We start from the raw sequence: 25,473 nt of genomic DNA, 5'->3' as shown, positions 1-25,473 counted from the left end.
TGCAATGTCAATCATATAATTTTTCTTGTCAATCATTTCTTTCTTGAGACGCTGGATTTTCCAGCATTATTTTTGGGTTTGATAATCCAGGAGCACCAAATACAATTCTTGGCGCGGAAGCCGATAGGTGTAGATCTATCCCTATGTGTCCCTTTCCTGGTTTAAGCCTCCCTATATTTTAAAAACAAAACTTTTCTTCTTCTTTTTTTAGGGGGGTGGGGGTACTTTAATTGGGGGATAGTTGCCTCTTCCTTAGTTTTGAAATATCAATTTCGCTTTACCTCCCTCCTCCACAATTCTTTTGAATAAATGGGCATTGTTGAAGGCAACACAGCCTTTTTCTTCCATAAATGTACAACGAGAGATGAATTTCAATAACAGTTAAGGGTGCATCAACCTTTAGTGTCTGATGCAGGCAAAATTCCCCCGTTGAAAGATTCTCCCACGTAAGCCACCCCCCCCCTGTCTCTTTCCATAGGTGTATGCGATCTGTTATTTCGCATATAACCACAGCTCCCATTTGCCAGTAGTTTTCAGAATTTGTTTTCGATATGTTGTTTTTGGCACCCGGTGTAAGGAGCCCCAGAATTAAACTTCCAGCAACAAAAGTATATTTATTCACGTCATACAACAAACACTTCTCACATACGTAAAGCTCCTCACATGCGTAAAGCTCCTCACATACGTAAAGCTCCTCACATACTTAATAATTTCTCTTCGTTTTAAGTTTTTATGTAGCTCCTTACTTTCAGTTAAAAAACTTTTTTTTAATTTCTTTTCTTTTTTTAAATAATGCTGGGAAATCCAGCGTCCCTTTAACGGAAATTCTCTTCCCCCAAAATCCTCTCACGTACCATTGTATGTGTCCAGGGGTGTATGCAAACTGTTATTTCGCATATAACCACAGCTCCCATTTGCCAATTTTGGTCAGAATTTTTTTTTTTTATATGTGAATTCCGGCAACCAGAATTAAACTTCCAGCAACAAAAATATATTTATTCACGCCTTCCAGCAACAAATATCATATGAAAATATAGCTCGTTAATATTCTTTTTCAACTTTATAAACAGTACCAGTTTCATAAAGAAATTCTATTATTAATATTATGATGTATCTCTTAGCATGAAGTCTATGTATTTTGTTGTATGCCTGTATCTTGCTCAATTATCTAGGCTCAGTGGCTTCCATTGACTAGACAAACAGCACACGGTAAAATATCAGTGTCACGTTTCTTTTGAGTTTTGAATTTCGTGTTTCTTACGGATCTATCTATTTTGTACTAACCGTACAGATGGCAATACTACTTCACGCTATATCATGATCGCAAGAGGCCGACAACATGCACTTAAATAAATGTGTAAAGGAAAACTTAAAACTCTAGAAGAGTAAACAAAAAAACTGCAATTCCCTCCACTCGCTACGTCCTGACGTCCAATCAAATCTTATTGTACCACACTGTACCACATTTCGTAGAAACGTACCAGGAAATTTTTGATTGTACCAGAATGTACCATTAGAGGTGAAATGTACCAAAATGTACAATTGTACCACTGTTGGCAACACTGCTGGTGAATCGATTATTCTTTCAAAAATGCAGTCGATTTGGAGTGGAGTAACGCGGAATGGAAGTACCAGTTGGACGCCACACCCCATCACACCCATTAATTGTGTCACCTCATCTATTCAACAGCGAGATGTTCTACAGGAGGATGCAGTCCACCTTGTCTTGCTGTAAATGCGATTTAAGGTAATTTAAGGTAATGTTCTGGATATTTTGAAGACATGGTCAGTTTTCATCATCATCAGAAATACTAAAGTTTTATAGTTAACACAAACAATATTTTTACAAAAAAAATAATAACTTCCAGGTCACGGAACGTTCCCGGTCTAAACACGGATGTGTTTTTTTTTCAGGGGTGATCGTATCGACCCAATGGTCCTAGAATATCTTAAGAGGGCTCATTCTAACGGAAATTAAAAGTTCTAGTGTCCTTTTTAAGTGACAAAAAAATTGTCACTTAAAAATTGTCGCATTATTCAAAACACACTCAATAAGTGAAGTTAGGTTCTTTCATGAAATAAACTGCGATGCAGGTACATTTTAATTAAATTTTTTATATATAGAGGTGGTTAGGTTAAGTTATGTATTTGATATAATGCGTGCCCCCTCCCTAATGTGCAAATATATAGTCCAAACTTTTTGTTTTACAGCTAATGAAATAAAACAAAATATGATGAAAATATAATACTTTTAGGAAAATTGTAAAATTACAACAACCCCTTATCCTGGAAAAAATATAATTTTCCCCTTTTCAGTCTTTGGCAAATCCCAAATCTTCATTTCAAAATCCATGTTCAGACACTATCTTCTATCACTATGCGTAGCAAACTAAATTGAGTTATGTCTTTGTGGCTATGAAACTGGATTTTCTCAGCAAAATTCTTGAGTGTGTTGTGAATTGAATCAATTGAATAATGAACAAGTACCTAATATTTAATTAAAATGTACCTGCATCGTAGTTTGTTTTACGAAAGAGCCTAACTTCACTTATTGAGTGTTTTCTGAATAATACACAAGCACCAAAATTCTTTTTTGCCCCCTCCCCAAAAAAACGCCTTGATACGGCCCTGATCCTGAAACAGCCTAAAATTCATGAATTTTTGAAAAGTTTGCACCTCTTAGTATCTCCAATAGTAGCTAACATTTACGATTAATTTGATTTTTCAATGGAGAGCTTGCAAAATTGTTGAGATCAAGCTAGTGAACTTCTAGGCTTCCCCCACGTGAATATTCAATAATAAAAATGTTATTGAACAGTTCGGGGTAACGAACTGCAAGTAAATTGCGATTCGGCCCAACAGTAACCACCACTATTAAAAACGAAATTTTAATAGCAATAGATGCATAAAAAGAATTGGCTTTCTATGCTGATTCTAAATACATAAAATCCATTTATGTTTAATGCTGCCCAACAAAAGCTCTAGGCTTGCATATCAAAGAACCATACTGTAGAGATTTCAAACTGCCAACTGCAAAACTATGGAATTTCGTACTTTTTGGGCCAGTTTTTTAGATTATGAATGTTTTTTCTTTTTTTCTTCCAAGGGGTGATCGTACCGAAACAATAGTCCTAATGGTCCTCGCCGCTGGTTGGTCTCCAATCACTTTCGACTTATAAAAAAAGGACTTGAACTCTCAATATCTGGTATAATGAGCACCCTCCAAAGATTCTGTGACCATGAGGTGGAAATTTGAATGCGGAAGGGGCAGTTCCCCTCCTATACGGAATAAGTTCTGCTCATTTTGGTTTTTGATGTTACTCTACTTCATTATAAAAGTGTGGACCCAAAATATTCTCAGGAATCATACAGGAGCAGATATTAATTTCACATTTTTAATGCCTTTTTAAAAGTAGATATTAATTTCACATTTTTAATGCCTTTTTAAAAGTTTCTTCTGTATCCCCCCCAACAAAAATCATGTCTACGGCCCTGGGGATCATAAATCAATTTCCACCTCCACCCTCTCCTCATCTCTCCCTTAGATCTAATTTTCATTTTATTTGATTGCTTGATGAGAGCCATGTTGTTTTGGCATTAAAATTTACCCTTGGAGGTATTTCCCTCCCTCCCAAACTACAAAACAACCGGAGAGCCCCATTGTACAGGTTAAAGTGCCTTTTTAAATTTTGTAATGTGTCCGTTGATTACAGATAGTATGTTATGGGAAACTTACGGGTATTTTTCGCGGGGAAATTTTAGGTAAAGAGAATTTTGGGGAATAATCTTCCAGCGAGGATTTATTTTCCGGAGGATATTCACAGTCACCCTATGATTATTATTGACTCTTATACAAGGTAATCTAACTTTTGGTTTCCAACGAAATAGGCCCTCCAAAGTTCGTTGATTTTTGAATTTAAAAAAAAAGGGAATAGTTGCGGGAAAAGTCATGGCCAATTGTAGAAAAAAGCCAAGACAGATTGTTCAATTGAGTGGGCAGCCCAGTCAAGGGTTAATTTCCTCAAGGGAGATTTTGGGAGACCCTATTTTCTTTTGGGAAATCCTTGGAAAGCCCAAAAATTCAGAGATAGTGGTAGTACTTTGCGTTCTATCCCCTTCTTCAATTGTAAAAATAGTTAAAAATGGAGCTTGTGACATCAAAATACTTTTTACCGTATCTATAATGCTTAAGATAAGCTTATGTGTACACATAGCTTAGAGTTTTTCAAACAGTTCATGGTAACGAACTGTAGTAAGAATGTAGTAAGGACCCGGCTCAATAGTAACCGAAATTCTAAAACACCGGAATTTTGATACCAGTAGTTGCATCGAAAGAATTGATTTCTTTCGATCAATTATAATCTATCAATATTTAATACTGATTTTAAATATATCAGTTTCATCAAGTTTTTTTATTCTGAAAGATACCCATCTAGCACGGCTAGGTTAGCTTTTTAACCCATTTATAGTATTTAAAACCAAATTTAACCAAACCCAACCTAATCTAGCGTAACACTCTAGCCTAACCTAATTTTAAGTTTTACCGTCATAATTTGCGTAAGAATGAAAAAGATGAATCGAAGCTGGCTCACTTTATTACCCTCCGGGCATGGGAGAAATTTTTCAAATATAAATTAGAAAAGACTTTAGTTTTTTGTGGGAACCTGAAGAGTGAGCAATAGTTCAGGAAAGTTGGAAGTTTATACCTATTAAGACATGGAAGGTTTTTATTAGAAGTATATATTTTATGTTAAGATTAACAGTTGATTTAATGATCAATTAACAGCTGAGCACAAATTTATTAACAGCCAATGCTATTTCTTAGGGTAGTCAATAATAATCATAGGGTGACTGTGACTAGGCCCTCCCCTTACGCCTTTTTCCTCAAGTACATCCGATCAAAGGTTTAAGTAAGTCGTTTATTCAAAACAGTCTAAAGGGCAATTAACTATGCCTCCAAGGTTGACACCCCACACCGCAGTCCCAGGGGCAAGGGCTGTAAGCTATGCAAGCTAACCGTATGTTGAAAGTAAAGTTGAAAGATCAAATAATTATGTCTTTAGGTGTATGACCCCCAGAGTCCGTGGGGAGAGGAATTAACTAGAATTTCACCAAAACATCTGTTCACTTACATATACATTTTCTTGTAGCGGTACACAATCAGGAGCTTCATTTATCGCCCCCAATCAAATGAGCTTTCTCCAATTCAAAGTTTATACGACCTCCCGTTGCATATGCCCTTATATGCCCTGAAGCACATAACTTACAATCCTTAACCCCAGACACTGGGGGATTCTGTCAGCCTTGAATACCTTATTATACGACCTTTGAACTGTTTTATAACTGTTTTAATAGTCAATTGTAGTCAACTGTGGAATAGTGCTCTTTTAAGCCAACTATCGTCCAGTCAGACTTTTTACTTCTCGAAATGGTGAATCGACGCGTCCGTTTTTGTGGCACTTGCTATTAACCAAGTGACATATAGCAATCGCAAATTCTGTCGGTCTGTCTGTCTGTCCCGGTTTTGCTACTTTAGGCACTTCCAGGTAAGCTAGGACGATGAATTTTGGCAGGCGTATCAGAGACCGGACCAGATTAAGTTAAAAATAGTCATTGTCCCGATTTGACCATCTGGGGGGGCGGGGAGTGGAGGGTCGGTCAATTCGCAAAAAAAGAAAAAAAGAAGTATTTTTCGCTTACGAATGGTTGTTCAGATCTTAATGAAAATTGATGTTTAAAAGGATATCGTGTATCAAAGCTCGTATTTTAAATCCCGACTGGATCTGGTGACACTGGGGGGAGTTGGGAGGGGGAAACCTAGAATTTTGGAAAACACCTTGGAAAAATCTTGGAATGGAGGGATCAGGATGAAACTTGGTGGGAAAAATATGCACAATTCCTAGATACTTGATTGATATAACCGGAATGGATCCATTCTCTTTGAAGTAGTTGGGAAGGGTAGGGTTAATTCTGAAAAATTAGACAAAATGAGGTATTTTTAACTTACGAACGGGTGATCGGATCTCAATAAAATTTGATGTTTAGAACGATATCGTGTCTCAAAGCTCTTATTTTAAATCCCAACCAGATCTGGTGACATTCGGGAGAGTTTAGGGGGGAACCTAAAATCATGGAAAACGCTTAGAGTGGAGGGGGTGGGATGAAACTTGGTGGGAAAAATAAGCAGAACTCTTAGATACGTGATTGACATAATTGGAACCAATATGCTCTATTTGGGGGAATTGGGGGGGGGGGTTAATTCTGAAAAATTAGAAAAAATGACGTATTTTTAACTCACGAAGGAGTGATCGGATCTTCATGAAACTTCATATTTAGAAGGACCTCGTAAGTCAGATCTCTTATTTGAAATCTCAACCGGATCCAGCGTCATTGGGGGGGGGGAGGAATCTTAGAAAATACTTAAAGTGGAGAGATCAGGATGAAACTGAAGGGGAAGAATAAAAACAAGTCTAAGATACGTGGCTGACATAACTGGACCCGATCTGCTGTCTTTGGTCGAGTTGGGGGGCGGGGGGTAATTCGGAAAAATGAGGTATTTTTAGCTTACGAACGGGTGATCAGATCTTAATAAAATTCGATACTTAGAAGAATATTGTGCTTTAAAGCTCTCATTTTAAATTTCGGCAAGATCCTGGGACATTGGGGGGAGTCGGAGAGGGAAACCGGAATTCTTGGAAAACGTTTGATCGTGATCGTTTGAAACGTTACAAATAGGTGATCGGATCTTAATGAAACTTGATATATAGAAGGATCTTATGTCTTAGATGCTCTTTTTTGACTCAAATCGGATCCAGGGACATAGGTGGTTGGAGGAGGGGAACAGAAATCTTGGAAAATGCTTAGAGTGGAAAATTCAGGATGAAACTTGATGGGAAGAATAAGTACAAGTTCTAGATACATGATTGACATAATTGGAACGGATCCGTTCTCTTTGGAGGAGCTGGGGGGGGGTGTTAATTTGGAAAAATTAGAAAAATTGAGGTATTTTTAACTTAAGAACGGGTGACCGGATCTTTATGAAATTTGATATTTAGAAGGAATTTATGTCTCAGAAATCTTATTTTAAATTCTGACCAGTTCTGTTGACATTGAGGGGAGTTGGAGGGGAAAATCGGAAATCTTGGAAAACACTTAGAGTGGAGTAATCGGGATGAAGCTTGGTGGATAGAATAAGCAAATGTCGTAGATTGACGTAACCGTACTGGATGCTCTCTCTATGGGGGATTTGGGGGGAGGGGTTCAGTGCTTTGGCGAGTTTGGTGCTTCTGGACGTGCTAGGACGATGAAAATTGGTAGGCGTGTCAGGGAGCTGCACAAATTGATTTAATAAAGTCGTTTTTCCAGATTCAACCATCTGGGGGGCTAAAAGAAGAGGAAAATTTATAAAATATAAGGTATTTATAACTTATGAGTGGGTGATCGGATCTTAATGAATTTTGATATTTAGAAGGACATCGTGAGCTCTTATTTTAAATCTCGACCGCCTCTTAGCTCTTCTGGGCTCGTCACAAGTGTCATATGAGCTCTTAGCTCTTGTGTTTGGTCATCTGGTGGATCAGAAGGATCAATAACTCACCCGTTGGAGCTTAGAACGTGGACTGCAGATCTATCAGATGATTCAAAATGGTATAAATTGAAGCTGAACGAACTGGCTCTGTCGGACGATTGAGTGTCAGACCTGTTAAGACATTTGATAATGAAGTAATACTTGGACCGGTAACTGGGTCTTCATCACCAGCATTCGCAAGATCTGATTTCCAGACAGGTTTGTTGAAGTTTAAGAACGTTGACGTTTAAGTTGACGTTTAATGAAGCCTAGGCAGACGTTGTATTTGGGTAAATGGTTGTTGGAAAGAGCCGAAAATTATATATGTTTTTTAACAACTGTTTAGAGATTTTTTTATGTGGTATAACTTTTAAATCTGTTCATTTGTAAGTCTAGGTGGTACGGTGGTAGTAAGTGGCAGTGGTAAATATTAAGTCTAGGTTTGTGGGTCTAGGGGGTAAGCTTAGCAGATTTAGTTGTTAGTTTTGCATTTTGATTTTGCACTAATACCACGGAGAGTGGAATAAAAGAAAGAGAAAAAGAGGAAAATGTTTTGGATGGGTTATGGTTTTGGTTTGGAAATGGAGGAAGAAGTGATCCAATCCAGTGAAGGACCACCTTGGCCAAAACCGCTTTATGGTAGTGCTAGCCCTATTTAGAAAAATTAAATCCAAACGAAATGATTAAGGCTGTATATAATGAGTCTTTACCTTTGGTAGAGGTAAAACCTACCCTAAAATTTTGTACTAGCTATGGGGGATATTGACATGGTTTGGAAGGATAAATTGAGAATGACACATAACAGTGTTTCAAACTAGGTAGGTTTTCTTTTGTAGCTAGTATATAGCTAGATAAAATACAAATTCTATGTTCAATAGCTTTTCATGGTTTAGTACCCCAAATTAAGTATTTTCATTTTAATTTAGGAATGTGGTTTTTTAAATCCAATATGACGGTCTTTTTCAAATGAGCTGAAACTTTTGATTGGAAATCTATAATGTCATTTATCTAGAGTCAAAAACAAGTTAATTTTCCCCCTTTTCAAAAATAAGAAATCGAGATCAAATGCAAGGCACCACTTTTCTGAGTCTGAGTCACTTATTTAAATTAGTAAGTGGACCACCGCTCTTGTTAGCTTCCAAAATTAATTTAAAGAAAATGGTTCTTCCAAGGCCACGTTGAACCAGGTAAAATCTATTCGATAATCTCATGGACTGATAGAGTTTAGAGATGATAGAGATAGAGATGCTCGAGATTGAGATGATCTAGTCTCCAAGGGTCTAGAAAAGAAACGATTTGAATATTCACCCTCTTGAATATTTTTTTAATCAAAGCTACCAAAATTTGGGCTAAGTTCTTCTCAAAGGTTCGTGTAGAGCCATAGTGCCCCAGGTATACGAAACAGAAGTGAACAAAATATTCGCCCCCATAGGTATTCATTTATTGAGTGACATCAATTTTGGCTACCAAAGAATGGGCTAAATCTTACTTAAGTATCTCTATAGAGTCACAAGGTTCAAAATATTCGTCGTCAAACACTTAGTTGCACAAAGTTCAGACCCATTGGGAGTATTCAAGAATGGTGCCAAGGTGGAGTTAAATACTTCAAAAAGTATCCTTTGCTAGAAATATGCCATGTCCTTGTAAGCCACCCCTCCCTTTGTCAACTAAGCTTTGCAAGAAAATTGATATTATTGTCATTTCTAAAGTTCATCTTTTTAAATAGGTGATAGTCTCTGGATTGGTGGAATTCCAGCGGAATATAATATTTCCTCAGCGCGTGGAATTCCAGGATGCATGTATCAACTATTTTTCAAGAACCAGCCTGTTGGTCTGTGGAATTTCTACACTTCCAAAAACTATGGACCATGCATCGAAGGGTAATTTTTTTTTTTTTACTCTATTTTTATTTAGAAAATTCTGTAGACGAAAACTTAGCTTTTGCAGAAGCCGGTAAATTTCAAAACTACAAAACACTGTTGCTTTGTGAATTCTACCGGGCATGGATTGAAAGTAGAATTCTCCAGACTCTTCTTGGAAATTTCTTGATAAATCCGTACCTCTCTTCGAAAATTTACTGGTGTCCCCCCCCCCTCATTTCACACAACAATTTTTGGTGAGTGCTTGTGGAAGAAGCAGGAGAGCGCACGAAATACAGGACTAGAGGGAAATGAGAGAAAGAATTCTAAAGCGTCTCAACAAACAGGTTTTCCCAGAAACCGACTGTTTGATAGAAGGTCTGTAAGTCTACAGTCCAAAAACATGTTTTGCCCGGACAAAAATAATGTTTGGTTTTCGTGGAGCTGACAAGATAAAAGACGAATGTGCTTTCGGTTTTGTAGAGATGGTTAAGTATAGTCAATAATTAATTGTTCAGTTGTTTGATAATTTTTTTTTCTTAGAGTGGAGGAGATAAGAGATGAATCCGATTTCCATTCTGGAAATGGTTACGTTTGGTTCATGATAAAGTACCAAGAACGTCAAAATAAAAACGTTTTCTGTCTCTTGTACCCATCTTGGGTCTATTCAGAGTTGAAATCCGTAATTTAAAGATTTTTTATTGGGTAGTTTCAAAATTATGACGTTTTTTGGGCAGTACCTCATTTTTCTGTCATTTTTGTCAATTTAAACCAAAAAGATAAATAGTTATAATGATTAGTACAATTTGACAACACATTTCGTCTGTAAAACTGAAACATTAACTAACTGTTGATTTCCGAAGAAAAGTACACCTTCAAAGGAATGATTCTCACGCGCTTCCTATGTTATAGATTAAGCGTCCTCTACTGCCAAAATTGCATAACTGCATGTCTTTTTTATTAAAGACAGAATTCCCAACTTTACTTAATTTTTGAGGTTTTCTTAAAAGCGTAAGTTTTCACTTAACCGTTTGAAACAGTTAGATTTCATTTTCATTGTCCTCGGTGTTAAAATTTTATTTCTTTTTTATGGCACTTGGTATTAACCAAGTGACACATAGCAATCAGCAATTCTGTTGGTCTGTCTGTCGGTCCCGGTTTTGCTACTTTAGGCACTACCAGGTAAGCTAGGACGATGAAATTTGGCAAGCATATTAGGGACCGGACCAGCTTAAATTAAAAATAGTTATCTTCCCAATTTGACCATCTGGGGGGGAGTGGGGGGCTGGTTATGTCAGAAAAAATAGAAAAATTGAAGTATTTTTAATTTACGAACTGTTGATCAGATCTTAATGAAATTTAAAGTTTGGAAGGATATCGTGTCTCAAAGTTGTTATTTTAAATCCCGACCGGATCTGGTGACATTGGGGGGGATATGGGAGGGGGAAACCTAAAATCTTGGAAAACACTTAGAGTGGAGGGATCTGGATGAAACTTGGTTGGAAAAATAAGCACAAGTCCTAGATACATGATTGACATAACCGGAATGGATCCTCTCTCTTTAGGGTGGTTGGGGGGGGGGTTAATTCTGAAAATAAAAAAAGAGGTATTTTTAACTTGCGAACGGGTGATCGGATCTCAATGAAATTTGATATTTAGAAGGATATGGTGTCTTAGAGCTTTTATTTTAAAAACCGACCAGATCTGGTGACATTGGGGGAGGGAATTGGGAGGGGAAACATAAAAATTGGAAAAAACTTAGAGTGGAGGGATCGGGATGAAACTTGGTGGGAATATTAAGCACAAGTCCTAGATACATGATTGACATAACCGGAACAGATCCGCTCTCTTTGGGGTAGTTGCGGGGGGGGGGTGGGGGTAATTCTGAAAAATTAGAAAAAATGAGGTATTTTTAACTTATGAACGGATTATCGGATCTCAATGAAATTTGATATTTGGAAGGATATCGTGGATCAGAGCTCTTATTCAAAACCCGACTGGATCTGTTGACATTGGGGGGGGGGGAGTTGGAAGGGGGAAACCTAAAACTTGGAAGACAGTTAGAGTGAAGGGATCGGGATGAAACTTGGTGCGAAAAACAAGCACAAGTCCTACATACATGATTGACATAACCGGAACGGGTCCGCTCTCTTTGGGGTAGTTGGGGGAGCGGTTAATTCTGAAAAATTAGAAAAAATGAGGTATTTTTAACTTACGAACGGGTGATCGTAGAATAGAAGGATATCATGTCTCAAAGCTCTTATTTGAAATCCTGACCGGATCTGGTGACATTGGGGGAAGTTTGGGGTGGGGAACCTAAAATCATGGAAAACGCTTAGATTGGAGGGATCGGGATGAAACTTGGTGGGAAAAATAAGAGCAGAAGTCTTACATACGTGATTTACATAATTGGAACGGATCTGCTCTATTGAGGGGGGGGCTAATTCTGAAAAATAAGAAAAAATGACTTGTTTTTAACTTACGAAGGAGTGATCGGATCTTCATGAAACTTCATATTTAGAAGGACCTCGTAACTCAGATCTCTTATTTTATATCTCAACAGGATCAAGCGTTATTGGGGGGGGGGCAGTTGGGGGACCGGAAATCTTTGAAAATACTTAAAGCGGTGAGATCAGGATAAAAATGGATGGGAAGAATAGAAACCTGTCTAAGATATGTGACTGACATAACCGGACTGGATCTGTTCTCTATGGTGGAATTGGGGGGGGGGGGGGTAATTTTGAAAATTGAGGTATTTGTAACTTACGAAAGGGTGACCAGATCTTAATGAAATTTGATATTTAGAAGGATCTTGTGCTTTAAAGTTCTAATTTTAAATTCCTACCAGATCCTGTGACAATGGGGGAGTTGGAGGGGGAAACCGGAATTCTTGGAAAACGTGAAAATTGGGGTATTTTTATCTTACGAATAGATGATCGGATCTTAATGGAATTTGATTTTTAGAAGGAATTCATGTCTCAGAGTTCTTATTTCAAATCTCAACCAGATCTTTTGACATTGGGAGAGTTGGAGGGGGAAATCTTGGAAAAACACTTGGAGTACAGGAATCGGGAAGAAGCTTGGTGGATAAAATAAACAAATGTTCTTGATACGTGATTGACAGAATCGTACTGGATTCGCTCTCTTTAGGGGAGTTGGGGGGAGGGTTTAAGTGATTTGGCGAGTTTGGTGCTTCTGGACGTGCTAGGACGATTAAAATTGGTAGGTGTGTCAGGGAGCTGCACAATTTGACTTGATAAAGTCGTTTTCCCAGATTCGACCATCTGGGGCTAGACGGAGAGGAAAAATTAGAAAAAATTAGGTATTTATAACTTATGAGTGGGTGATCGGATCTTAATGAATTTTGATATTTAGAAGGACATCGTGACTCAGAGCTCTTATTTTAAATCCTGACCGGCATTAAGCCTCTTATTATCCTTTTGAAATCAATCTATTGATCCATTGAATTTTGTTAGAGCTCATACCATATGATCTTTTGGCTCTTAGCTCTTCTCGCTTCGTCACAAGTGCCATATGAGCTCTTAGCTCTTGTTCTGGACCTGCTCTGCTTTTTCTTGAGCCGAATCTGCTTTTTATTTTAGTGGAAATGGTTACGTTTGGTTAAAATACCTCAGTTTCGTCAGTGTTGGCAAGATGAACTGTGACTATAAAGACTTAAGCCGACTAATTAAGTTTGACAACGCTTTTTGTTTGAAAAACTGGAACATTTAAAATCTGCCGATTTTGAAAGAGAATACACCTTCAAAAGAATTCTGCGGTTTTTAAGCTTTTTGATGTCATATGGTTATAGTTTATTTTCTACTGATTTTTCACACGTTTCTTCTTTTTATATTGGGCGCTTGCTACTACCAAAAACTTCATAAATGCATCTTTTCTTCTGTTAAAATTGAATCTCCGATTTTTCTTGATTTCTTAAGGTTATTTTGTCTGTGTTAATTTTCATTTAATCGGTTAAAACAGTCAGGTTTCATTTTAACTGTCCTTGGTATTTGACTTTGTTTTTTCATTTTTTGGAGCTTAATCTGATTTCCATTTCAATGGAAATGACTACGTTTGGTCCTCATTTTCATCGGTCTCGCCAAGTTGAACCGTGAAGATAAATTTTCCATAAACTGAATAGTTAATTTAGAACAGGTTTTTCATCTGAAAAGGTAAAACACTAAAAATCTGTTGATTTTCAAAAAGAACTGCGCCTTCTAAAGAAAGCTATCTCTGCTTAAGGTGGGTGCCAAATAGTTTTAGTTTTTGTTGAATTTTCACAAATGATTCTTCTTTTCAAATTGGGTATCTTTTTCCAGATTTCCTTTTTACTAATTTGTATTTATTTGGTCCTCGGTACTAATTTGCTAATGTTTTTTTTTTGTTCTCTAGAGCTGAAGAGGTAAAAGACGAATCTGCTTTCCATTTTGGCGGAAATGGATATGCAGAAGGGCCACAAGTGCCACATTACGATTCTCGTCAATATTCAGTAACTCTATCAGTTCGGACATTTGAAACCAGTAGTATTCTCTGCTTAGCCTATAGTAACGCCACCGATCAATACCTAATGGTAGACTTAAAGGATGGTACTGTGAGGTTATAAGTTTATTTTGGAATGAAGCATTTGCTGACACTGCAAACGACGGGAAAGTATAACTCAGGAAAATGGGTAAAAATTGAGGCAACTCGGGTACGATATAGAGGTGTAGAAAAGGGTAAGTTATTTATCGTTTATTTTCTCCTTTGTGTTGAATCAGTGAAATCTGGTTACCAGTAGTATAATTGTGTTTCACCTAAGTAGAGACCGTGAAATATTGATAAGACTGAGAACTGGGGCTCACCCATGAGAATTAAAACTACTTGACGCCATCTAATACCCCTACTTAAATGATAGAAATCTATTTACTTTATGTATTTTACTAAAAGCTATATTCGCTGATAAGGTTACCGTTACGCATCTTTATGGCAATTGGTATTAACCAAGTGACATAGCGATCGTAAATTCTGTCGGTATGTCTGTCTGTCCCGGTTTTGCTACTTTAGACATTTCCAGGAAAGCTAGGACGATGAAATTTGGCTGGCGTATCAGGGACCGCACAAGATTAAATCAGAAATAGTCATTTGACCATCTGGGGGGGGGAGTGGGGACCAGTTAATTCGGAAAAAATAGAAAAAATGAAGTATTTTTAACTTATGAATGGGTGATGGGATCTTAATGAAATTTGATGTTTAGAAGGATATCGTGTCTCAGAGCTCTTATTTTAAATCCTGACTGGATCCGGTGACATTGGGGGACCTAAAATCTTGGAAAACGCTTAGAGTGGAGGGATCAGGATGAAACTTTGTGGGAAAAATAAGCACAAGTTCTAAATACGAGGTTGTCATAACCAGAATCTGCTCTCTTTGGGGGAGTTGGGGGCGGAGGGTTAATTCTGAAAAATTAGAAAAAATGAAGTATTTTTAACTTACTAAAAAGTGATCGTATCTTAATGAAATTTCACATTTAGAAGGACCTCGAAACTCAGATCTGTTATTCCAAATCCCGACCGGATTCAGTGTTATTAGGGGGGGGGGCGGAAATCTTGGATAGCACTTAAAGTGGAGAGATCAGGATGAAACTTGGTGGAAAGAATAAGCACAAGTACTAGATAAGGGGTTGACACAATTGGAACGAATTTGCTCTCTTTGGGGGAGTTGGGGATGGAGGGTTATTTCTAATAAATTAGGAAAAATTAGGTATTTTTTTCTTGCTAAAGAGTGACCGTATCTTAATGAAATTTCATATTTAGAAGGACCCCGAAACTCAGATATGTTTGTGAAAATCACAAAACGCAAGTTATTTAAATAACTGTGAATACGAAAATAACTTAAATAACAAGTTATTTCTTTGTATATTTTTAAGTTAATTTTATCTTTTATTTTTTATCAATCTTGTATTTATTTATTTATCTATTTATATATATTTATTTTTTTATTTTTTATAATTATGTAATTTCGTTATCTAATAAAAATTCTGAATCTTATTTAAGAACCTGATTTTCAGTATTGCACTGACAATGTGTCAGTACAACGGTGCAACTATTTCCTTGGATGAAAAATTAGTCATATGAAAAAAAAAAGAAACGTTAAAGTACAAGGTGAAAATCGAGAATTTATTGAAATGAAATCTGGTTGTTCTAACTGCTTACGTGACAAACCTGAACAACATACATCTTCAAAATAAATATACAAATACATCTTCATATACATACATATACAAATATACATCTTCAAAATCTTGAAACGACCTTCTTGTGCATCTATGCACTTTCATATCAGGGGTGCTAAATTAAAAAAAAAGAAACATGACTGAAAAAATCAACAAAATTAAGCTGAAAAATTTAGTACTTTTCTCCGGGAATCAACAGACTACCATGCAGGTGTCCATCTTTATATACTATTTATTATTTAGAGGTGGTGCTGTTTATTGATGAGAGTATTTTTGCTCATTTAGATTAAAAAAGAGCAATGCCATAATTTACTATTCAATAATTTACTATTACTATTTAATATTAATTTACTTTTTTATTTATTAATTTATTGCTTACATACGACTTATTTATTATATAAGAATGGAGCTGTTTATTGATGAAAATCTTGTTGGTTCATCTCAATTCGAAAAGAGCGATGGCACAATTGAGCTCTCAAACAATAAGCATGGTCTTTTTACTGGAGGCATGCCAGAAAACGTCACAACAGATGTCACTATCTTGGCAGGGACACCTTCAAAATTTCATGGATGCATATCAGATTTAATTATCAATAATGACTAAGTTATTTGTTTTTTCAGTGCTATCAAAGATGTTCTTTCATTCACATTTTCGTTCTTTGTGTTGGGCTCTTTTATTTTCAAGTTAATTTTCCACAAAAAAATGTGAATTGTAGAATACAAATTAAGACAAAAATAGATAAAATATAATATTTGGATATTATCCAAATATGGATTATATAATACTGACATATAATATTCATTAAGTTTGATATTTTAGTGACCGCTGTAAGGGAAATTTTTTTGACCCTCCTCCTTGACGAAGTCATTTTTAATTTAAGAATCCATCTTGCCAATGTTGTAAAGTGGTGGTTTGGAGTGACCTTTATTGTCACTAGATACTATGAAGATAATTCATAATTGAAAACTTTTGGTAGCGTGTCGGTAGCGAGTAGATTAAAATAGATACTTAATGCTTAAATTGAATACATGAAACTTGAGTACTAGGAAAATTACGAAAAAAAGGGGTCAACCTAAAAAAAAAATTGCTGTAGAAATAATTCTTTCACTACCCGAGCCAAAAATATGTGCGGATTCTGAATTTCAAAAGTATACCGCTTTAGCTCTTTTACAAATTTAATTTTTTTCTTTTTTAGGTTGAATTTGAGGTTGATGCGAAAAATGTCGATTGTGTAAATACCAGCAAATGTGATTTGATATGTCATTTCTACGCTCTTTTTTTGCTGATGAACATGAAACTAAATGTTTAAAATCAAAAAAATTGTTTGGTGATTAAAGGTTTGAGAGAGAGAGTGAGTTTTGAGGAGAGGTTGTATAGAAACTATTTATGTGTATTAAGAACCCCAAACGACAGTAAATGATTCCTCTAGATCTTCATGATAAAAATAACCTAGACAATTTTGTAAATTTCACAGAAAAAGATATTTTTGTCACATATGCAGTTAACGTCATCAGTAGTATTATTACTACTATTATTTACTGCGTCAATCAGTATTACTACGAAGGGCGGTCACTCCATATGTTCCTAAGATATCTAGTACTCTTTGTGAAATTTATCACTGTCTATTAAAACGATTTATCCCTAGTAGAAATTTTTATTTATAAAAAAAAACAACTATTTATTCACCCGAATTTGGAATGGCAATTCTGAAAAAATCAAACAGAATAAGGGCCAGTGCCATCTGTTATGTATACGAATATAGAGGGTAAGGAAAAATAGGGGATAAGCGAAGAGTAAAATATTAAACTGGAGAGTTTGAAATTTTACAATGTAGAAAATAGGTGGAATGACTTTATTTTAGGTAAAATGTTTACGAAATTGCAGATGTTTTTTCTTATGAAGGATAGTTGGAAATGCAGCTAGAATTGATTGTAAAGTCGGCTATGTATCGTGGAAAAGAAGAGGGGTTTTACAAAAAGTATTATGAAATTAAAAGGAAAGTAGAAAAAGCTTGAAAATATAAACTAAGGAGAAATGGAGGCTATTGATAAAATTACTGAAGTTGTGGAAGATCAACCAGAATTTAAAACTCTCCAATATTCTAATTAGGTTATTAGCTGTATTAAGCATATGTGTAAAATCCTTAGCAAAAATCGAGGAACCTTTAGAGATGATAATAAATGGTTGCAAAAAATTAATATGCAAAAAAAGATGATAAATATGCAAAATTAAGATGCAAAAAAGGCTGCTGATAATTTGGTAAATTATTTTTCTAAGCAAATATTATGGTTGTGAACTTTGAAGATGAGTAACATGATTTAAAAAAAGGGGAAGTAAGTAGTAATTGTAGTAAAACTGTAATTAAACCAGTCTATCAGAGTTATCAGAGCTACAGTAAAGAGCCATAAAGGTTCAATGTATTATTAGTATTTATTTTTTTTTGCCAGAGGAACTTTATATTGAAGAAAAGGTTGTTCAAGCTTTGGATGGGGTTCATTCAATTTGAAATAAGAAGCTCTAGTGCCCTGTTTAAGAGTCATAATTGATCAGAGGGAAACCAGTTTCTGGCACATTTCCCTCCAGAGCTCATTCAATGAAAGTTTTGAGATCTATTTTGTCCAAAATAGTCCACAGGTCAAATAACTGCTTCTGACATTGACATTTTTTCAAGTTGCCCATTGTTAACACTTACGGTTTTTAAGAAAAGAAGCCATATCTGATCATAGACCTAAAAAAGCTTAGAGCATTAAGGCGAGGCTTTTCAGGAAATTTTGAGAGGGTGTCAAACACAATGAAAATAAATTATGTTTTGTTGGTTGTGAAAAGAAAGTATCAGAAAGGAATGAGGAATGACTCGGGGTATTATAGATTGAAACTTTCAAGACAGGTTAGTTGAAGAGATTTTGGAAGGTAACCAGCTCCCCTCTTTCTTTCCGCTTTTGGTTCTTCCTCTCCTTTACAATGGTAATTTTTTTTCCATACTTTTAAATTAGTCCAAATATCTAATAGCTATCCATCCAGGGATGCTATACCCCCTCAACTCTGGGGAAAAGGTTGTAAATTTTGCAATTTGCCTATTGTTTACATACAGGATTCATAAGAAAAAAAAGGAAATGTTTGTTCTGAGTGTATCCGAAAAGCTCAAAAGAATTAAGGTTAAAATAGTCAAGAGATCAAATAACTTCGCTCCTACATATTAAGAAAGAATTATTATTTTAAGTAAGGCCTGTTGGGATGACAAACCCCCTCACATCTTTGGAAAAAGACTCCGAAGACAATCAACCGATTCTACGTGTGTTTGGAACGGTTGAGAGTAATTAGTTAAAACTATTTGGAATCTTGAGGACATGTCAAAACAAATCAAAACATTCACCTAGCTCATCAGAAAGGTGTGTGTGTGATCTGTCATGAACTGCTGACAATATTAAGGTCAAACTCTCGTGGTATGTTGAGGGGGATGTTAAAAAGTGGGTCGTAGGGTAACAAGACCCTTTCATATTCAGTTCTTAGGAGCCCTCCAAAACTTCTGATTAGGATTTGAAACAACCATCTTGTTCAAAATAGTCGAAAAGTTTAATAACTATGCCACCAGTGATGACATAACCCCTCACAGTATCTGGGACAGGTCTCTAAACAGATTAAGAGCATTAAAGTAAAATTTGTTGAATATTTTGAAGGGGATATCCTGTTTGTAAGAATTATTCTTGTTTTGTGTTCGACTTCGATTAAAAATTTATTTCTTACTCGGTTTTAGATGTATTTGTTCATTTATATACAGTTTATTATCAGTTTATAAACACTAAAAAAATCTATTACAAACGTTACGCGGTTACTAAGCCCAAGAAGATTTGCTTGTCGATTAGTACCGATATCTCTCTGTTTGCTATGATTGTTTATTCAACTTCGGTTCGTTTTGGTTTTCATTTATGCTTTAATAGTAGTTTCCGGTTGTTCTGAGTTTGGATTATTACAAGAATTTTTCTCTAATGGTCTTACGCTTAACAGGGCCTTTTTACTTTTCTTTGAAAAAATTAATTTTTGGAAAGTTTTTTTTTAATTAATAGGAAAAATAATCAGTGCGAGTGTGTTAATAATAGAAACCTTACCTTAGTTTCAGTAAGAAGTAACCTGCATACTATGATGATACTTTTTTGACTTTGAGATTCTGTAGGTCATATTCTAAGAGAAGAAGAGTTTGGTTTTAGATTAGGGAGGTAACACTGGGCTGGTAATTTTTTTTTATTATTATTATTATTTTACAATATCATGAGCTGCAGCTGGTGACTCCTTAGGAACTATGGTGTCAATATTGAATTCTGTGACAAGTTTCTGAACTAATGCCTATAATTCACAGGGTAAAACGCTGTTGGGAGATCTTAAAATGGAAATTAAACTAAGCCAGGTATCAATTTTTCAATGCATTTTCTAGTGGCTTTGACAAGATAAATAGGGTAAATGCAATTCTGATCTTAAATATATAAAACCTTCACCTATCGTCTCTGTAACTCATGCAATGCTTTTCTAGAGCTCAAGTATTGTAATTATATTTCTTCGATACATACAATACCTTATCAAGGTGTATTAGTTCAAGAATAAAATTTTGTGCTTTTAACTTGATAAGATTTTCTTTCCAGAACCATTTTATAACAGAAGATAATTCAATTCTGTTCGCTTACAAACATGCAAAGAAGCTTTGCAATGAAAAAAAAAAAAACAATATGCAAGTGACAAAAAAGATCAACTTTTATACTATTTAAAGTAGACTTATCGGGTATCTTAGATCTAAACAGTGATTTAATTTTTTTTTTGTAAAGTGATTGAAAGATGGAACTTAATTAGACGTAGTTGGATAGTAATTTTATCTTTTTTTTCATCTTATCATATAATTGTGAGCAGTAGTCGATATCTTTCTCTGCTATTTTCTATCAAAAGAATACCCTACTAGACATTGAATACGAGCGTGATAAGCTATCAAATATGTGTGGCAATAGCGGGGGGGGAGGAGCTGAGCCTAGTGAGTTCACGTTTGTATAAATGCATTTTAGTGGAGCCCCCGTTGAACCATAAATGTCCGGTGATCTATATTTAGTTAACCATTAAAACAATACCCCAACAGAGAGCAGAGCTCGTAAGGCTGGGACAGTGCAAAAACATAAGAAAAAACATCAACATCTCATCGTAATAATGATTTCAAAATATAATACGGTAAAAGACAAACAAAATAGAAAAACACTCATAAAAGATAAGTAAATATATAAATATTGGACAGGAGGGGCGTGGGAGGCCATCCCAGACACAGGGACACAAAAACAAACACACAAATAAGAAGATCAAAAAATTTAATTTTTAGATAATTAACTAGAAGATAAGAGAAGATAATTAACTAGCTAATTAAAGTGGATTTGAAGTTCTCTAATAGCCTCGGGTTTGTAAGAAGAAGGATTATTTTCTTCAGCTTATCAGCAGAGAATAGAACTTGGCGTTAATTTGAGCATATTCTCATAAATTGCAGAGTAGAGGGCATTTCGATTATCCCTAAAACCTCATCTCGAAAAGCTAAAGATACACTGAAACTAAGCCATTGGAAAAGCATTCAGAAGCACGGATGCCGGGGGAGAGGAGGGGTGATGCTAGCAGGTTTTGGTGTCTGTTGAAATTTGAAGATTTCTGCTATTTTACTATTTTTTTGAGGGGGGGGGTATATACAGTTAAACCTTTTTATTTTCTTTTTATTTAAAACCCTTCCTCTTAATAAATGGCTGCAAGCCAAAGAAACTACATTTGCTGAAGCTGAATTACGATTAAGTATTGGAAACCAATTCCCAAAATATTTTAATTTCTAGTCCATTCATAGTGTAGATTTTTTAAGTAGTGATACACCCTTTATATATTTTCATGTATATCCCTTTACTTCAAAGGAAAAAATATAAATTTGAGGGAAGATCGTCAATGCAATGACGTTATTGATCTCAGTATAGATATCTAAGTTTTCAGTGCTATTTTTAGTACTCAAACATTGCCAGCCTACACTGCAAACCAAAAGGAAGAAAGATTCTTTGCAGTAATTTCAGCAAAAATTAGTATGAAATTTTAAATCAGTATGGTCAAAAGAAAAATTTTCCAATAGATGATTGCGAAGATGATAGAAGTTTTGTCAGGGTTCCGCATTATGTATGTTACCCGAATGGGTCCTAAATTCATTTGCATTATTGCTCCGTTTCTTGATTGCGTCTAAAGTATGTTAAGCTTAAGCTGCTCCAAATCCTTCTCAGGTATCGAGACTTTAGGAGAAAGTTAAATTTCAACTCTAGATTTCCTAGGCACTTGTTAATTAATTTTCTTTTAATGTAAAAAGTGTAATTGAGAGTCTGACATTACACTGGTAAACTGGCAAAATAAAACTGAAATTGAAGACAGCTTTATCTTCTGGCTGATGCTTCGCTTCTATTAAGACAGGCTTTTCATGTTATAACAATAGCTAAAACCTAATAAAATAACGAACTTCGGTCCATAGTAACTCGGCTCATCGGCCATGGATAGTCATGCACATGTTTTTCTATTATATATTGTCAAACACTCCTTGTGAAAATATTCGTCATGGGAAGATTCTTTCCCTCTTTTACTAGCATGAATGCCATAATATAATGAACACAAAGAAAAATTCAATACCTAATGGGAATGCAATACCTAGGAGACTTGCCCTGTCTCGTCCATTATAAACTTTTTTAGTTTGTTCTGTCAAACTATTTAGAATTATCCTGGCGGCTTCATATAATTTGCATTGGCTGTTGACCCAGAATTTTGAGCAGGAAATTATGCCTTGTTTCAGTGCAAGATACAGAATGAAACCGAGTGGGGATACCTAGCATTCGTTCTGGACAAAGGTATCATTTTGAAAGTCTCCAGCCTTTAAATGTCTTTTTCCCAATGCTTTTGTTAAAAATTTACTTTCGACCCCTGTTCTGTTTAAGTGCAAGAGACTTGATTCAGCCTTACTTTTTGGCGCTTACTTCCTTTTTTCTGATAAATTGATAAACTGATAAGATAAGATTCTGATCTGATAAACTGTTGAAAACTTGTTCTACGTTTTTTCCCCATTGAAAGTAACAAAAAATGGCTTTTTCTAATGTCAATACAAAAAATGGCGTTTTTAGAAATCTGGGGGCAGGAAAATACCCCTCTCCCAAACTGGTACCACAGTTTGTAGCTATAGCAAAGCTGCAACGACCCAAGCTCACATTCTTAGTCAAAATAACGCAAAGAACAAAAATTCCTGTTTTGCATTTTTGTTTAAAATTTACTTTCGTCCCCCGTTCTGTTGAAGTGCAAGAGACTTGATTCAGCCCTACTTTTTGGCACTTACTTCCTTTTTTCTTTCCCTTGATTTACTGCGAAATCAATTACGTGAACCTGCTTAAATGTGGCAGAAAATGCCAGAATGTGGCAAAAATTGTCAGAATGTGACAAAAATTGCCAGAATGTGGTAATTTTGTATCAGATTAGGCGTATCTGAACCTCATTTTGTATCTAATTGCCTAATGACCATTGTTTCGTCGAATTACTTTAAAACTCTAGTTCTACCGACTCTACCTTATTTGTAGTTTCTTCTTTCTCTTTTTGTAATCCAGGATTTCAGATTAAATTGTTGTTTTATTCTAATAATGTAAAAGTGAAAACTAAAGAACTCGTCAGGAGCATAACTTAGTCAAAGAAAATTTGAATAATACAAAGACGCACAAAAGTGATAAATTTAAATAATTTTTACAAACTTTCCTCAAGTGGCAAATACTCGTCTGGACCAATACTAGAAGCTTCGTCAGTTGTCAGGGACTGCATTTGCGAAGCATAATCTGGCTCTATTGTTGAATTATTGTTCTTATTTCTTATGGCTCTTGGTTTTAACCAAGTGAAAACTAAGGCTAATTCGGAAAAATAGAAACAATGAAGTATTTCTAACTTACGAACGGTTGATCAGATCTTAATGAAATTTAATGTTTGGAAGGATATTCTGTCTCAGAGCTGTTGTTTTAAATCCCGACCGGATCTGGTGACAGTGGGGGGAGTTGGGAGGCGGGAACCTAACATCTTCGAAAACACTTAGAGTGGAGGGATCGGGATGAAATTTGGCGGGAAAAATAAGCACAAGTCCTAGATACATGATTGACATAACCGGAACAGATCCGCTCTCTTTGATGTAGTTGGGGGCAGGGGGGTTAATTCTGAAAATTAGAAAAAATGAGGTATTTTTAACTTACTAACGGGTGTGTTCGGATCTCAATGAAATTTGATATTTAGAAGGATATCGTGTTTCAAAGCTCTTTTTTTAAATCCCTACCGGATGCGGTGACATTGGGGGGAGTTTGTTTGGGGGGGGACCTAAAATCATGGAAAACACTTAGATTGGAGGGATCGGGATGAAACTTGGTGGGAAAAATAAGCAGAAGTCTTAGATACGTGATTGACATAATTGGAACGGATCCGCTCTATTTTTTAGTTCTGAAAAAGTAGAAAAAATGACGTATTTTTAACTTACGAAGAAGTGATCGGATCTTCATGAAACTTCATATTTAGAAAGACCTCGTAACTCAGATCTCTTTTATTAAATTTCAACCGGATTCAGCGTCATTGTGGGGGCAGTTGAGGGGGGAGTACTGGAAATCATAGAAAATACTTAAAGCGGAGAGATCAGGATGAAACTGGATGGGAAGAATAAAAATCTGCCTAAGATACGTGACTGACATAACCAGACCGGATGTGCTCTCTTTGGTGGATTTGGGGGGGGGGGTAATTCGGAAAAATGAGGTATTTTTAACTTACGAAAGGGTGACCAGATCTTACTGAAATTCGATATTTAGAAGGATCTTTACTTTAAAGCTCTAATTTTAAATTCCGACCAGATCCTGTGACATTGGAGGGAGTTGGAAGGGGAAACTGGAATTCTTGGAAAGCGTGAAAATTGGGGTATTTTTATCTTACGAATAGGTGATCGGATCTTTATGAAACTTGATATATATAGAAGGATCTTATGTCTCAGATGGTCCATTTTCGACTCGAATTGGATCCGGGGACATAAGGGGCTAGAGGAGGGAAACAGAAATCTTGGAAAACGCTGAGAGTGGAGAGATCGGGATGAAACTTGATAGGAAGAATAAGCACAAGTTCTAGATACGTGATTGTTATAATTGGAACGGATATATTCTCTTTGGAGCAGCTGGGGGGGTGTTAATTTCGAAAAATTAAAAAAATTGAGGTATTTTTCACTTAAGAACGGGTGACCGGATCTTAATGAAATTTGATATTTAGAAGGAATCCATGTCTCAGAGCTCTTATTTCAAATTCCCACCAGATCTGTTGACATTGGTTGGAGTTGGAGGGGGAAATCTTGGAAAACACTTGGAGTGGAGGAATCGGGATGAAGCTTGGTGGATAGAATAAGCAAATGTTCTTGATACGTGAATGACGTAACCGTACTGGATTCGCTCTCTTTGGGGTAATTGGGGAAAGGTTTTCAGTGATTTGGCGAGTTTGGTGCTTCTGGACGTGCTAGGACGATGGAAGTTGGTAGGCGTGTCAGGAAGTTGCACAAATTGACTTGATAAAGGTGTTTCCCCAGATTCGACCATTTGGGGTGCTTAAGGGAGAGGAAAAATTTTGAAAAATGAGGTATTTATAACTTTCGAGTGGGTGATCGGATCTTAATGAATTTGGATATTTAGAAGGACATCGTGACTCAAAGCTCTTATTTTAAATCCTGACTGGCATTGAGCCTCTGATTTTCCTTTTAAATCAATCTCTTGATTCTTAGAATTTTGTTAGAGCTCATACCATATGAGCTCTT

The 25,473-nt window shown here is 35.9% G+C and overlaps 1 long non-coding RNA gene across 1 annotated transcript in view; it reads left to right on the top strand.

Annotated features, from left to right (window-relative positions):
* The first annotated feature begins 1,607 nt into the window (after positions 1-1,607).
* The window catches only part of LOC136038280 (uncharacterized), a 42,689-nt gene continuing 18,823 nt past the window's right edge, over positions 1,608-25,473 (top strand). Inside the window, exons 1-3 of the long non-coding RNA XR_010620168.1 lie at positions 1,608-1,747; positions 9,294-9,447; positions 13,819-14,141. This is a non-coding gene — a long non-coding RNA (uncharacterized LOC136038280). The remainder of the gene's footprint in view (positions 1,748-9,293; positions 9,448-13,818; positions 14,142-25,473) is intronic.

The sequence above is a fragment of the Artemia franciscana genome, chromosome 17 (genome assembly GCF_032884065.1).
Source record: "Artemia franciscana chromosome 17, ASM3288406v1, whole genome shotgun sequence".
Classification (NCBI taxonomy): Eukaryota; Metazoa; Arthropoda; class Branchiopoda; order Anostraca; family Artemiidae; genus Artemia; species Artemia franciscana.
The sequence above is the reverse complement of the archived record's forward strand: the minus strand, read 5'-3'. Positions and strand labels throughout refer to the sequence as shown.